General features: G+C 63.3%; 1 protein-coding gene across 1 annotated transcript in view; it reads left to right on the top strand.

Annotated features, from left to right (window-relative positions):
* The window catches only part of ESPN (espin), a 29,373-nt gene that overhangs the window by 23,152 nt on the left and 4,522 nt on the right, over window positions 1–1,699 (top strand). The window lies entirely within an intron of this gene.

Raw genomic sequence — 1,699 nt, 5'->3', positions numbered from 1 at the left:
CGGGGGTGGGTGTCAACCAACAAGCAAGCACAGCACGTTAGTCGGGTGATAAGTGCCCCCAAGGAGACAAAACAGGGCAATGTGAGAGTGAGCAGGTGTGCAGGTGCTCTGATGGGGAGGGCGGAGGGCTGGGGCAGCCCTAAACCGACCATCCTCTTTGGGTTTGGGGTGGTGGTAGGGGAGGAGAGAGTGATGTCTCAGGTAGACTTGGAAGGTGAGGAAGAATTGGACAGGGGAAGAAGTGGGTCAAAGAGCGAGCAGGAAGGACCGGGGAGGCCTGACGGTCAGAGTGGGTGTGGTAGCTCCAAGACATTACCACTGAAGGGGGTGGAGTGGAGACGTCAGGAGTGGCCAGATAACTAAGGCCTGGCCTTGAAGACAATGGACTTTCTCCTGGAGTAGTGGAGAGCCTGGGAGTGGGGTTAAGCGGAGAAGTTGGCATCGTCATATTTGTATTTGGGAAACATCTTTGTGTGGGGGGCGGTGGTGGGCCGGGATGAACTGGGAGGCCTGTGAGGAGGTGACGGCAGCCCCTCCCCTCCACCTGGGCTGGAAAAATCCGGCACTAAAATGAGGAACAGATGAGACTATGAGTGCCTGGCAAGCCTAGCTCTGAAAGCTGTAGTATTATTCCAGGAGTCAGAGAGGGTGGGAAGAGGGGTGAAAGCCACAGCTTCAGCCACTTTAAGGGCCTCTCATTCAGCAGTAAAAGTGACAGCATGCACAGGGAGGTCTTGGGCCTCAGGGGAGTTTGATTAGGGGTCATCTGCCTGGGGTGAGGTGCGGCCTCGCTGGGATCTGGCCTCGAAATCGCAGACTTTGATGGGGAGGGAGAGGGCTGCCGTCTGTCGCAGCTTCAACGCCTTTTGCATGTTCCTTTGGTGGTGTAATGAGCGACCAAGCCAGGTGTGGAGACCCCATCTGCCGGCCCTGCCTCTGCAACAGCGCCCAACGACCGGCTGTGTCCCTGCCAGCGACCAGAGTGGACACTGCCCAGCGCCTGGAGCGGCGGCCGGGGCCGAAGCTTCGTCCCAGTGTAATTGCCCGCCGGCCAGGCGCGGCCCGTCCCTGCAAACGCAGCCCCGCGGAGCCATTACACCACCCGGGACATGCAAAAGGCGCCCCCGGCGGCCGCTGCGGGAGCCGGGCCAGAGGGAGACGCGCCTCCCTCCCCTCTCTTGTCTTCCCCGCCTTAGCTGACGGCCGCCAGCTCGTGCTGCTACCCCCGCGAGGGCTGGAGGTACTCCCGCGAGTACAACGGCATCCTCGGGCCCTTCGGCGAGCTCATGACCGAGGCCGACATCCTCCGCATCGAGCAGCAAATCGAGAACCTGCAAGTGTTGCACAAGGCGCAGAAGCTGGAGGCGCGCCTGGAGCAGCTGGAGTTGGAGTTGGAGCAGCTGCTGCCCATCTCGGCCGCCCTGTCGGCGCCGCGCTTCACCGTCGACCCGCGCCGCATGCACGGCCGCGCAGCCAGCCTGCCTGCCTGGTGCAGCAAGATCTCCAAGCTGCTCAAGAGCATGGCCACGCTGCTGGCCGCGCTGGGCGGACGGCCCGCGTACCTGGCCGAGCTACTTGCCGCCGACACAGGCCAGCCGCTGCCGCCGCTGACCGACGCCCCCTGGCGGCCGGGCCCGCTCTGCTTGGGCCGCTCGCATTCGCTCAGCTGGTGCCGCGAGGCCGTGGCGCGCGAGATCCT

The sequence above is a fragment of the Neophocaena asiaeorientalis genome, unplaced genomic scaffold (assembly GCF_003031525.2).
Source record: "Neophocaena asiaeorientalis asiaeorientalis breed wild unplaced genomic scaffold, Neophocaena_asiaeorientalis_V1.1 scaffold1247, whole genome shotgun sequence".
NCBI classification, from domain to species: domain Eukaryota; kingdom Metazoa; phylum Chordata; class Mammalia; order Artiodactyla; family Phocoenidae; genus Neophocaena; species Neophocaena asiaeorientalis.
The sequence above is the reverse complement of the archived record's forward strand: the minus strand, read 5'-3'. Positions and strand labels throughout refer to the sequence as shown.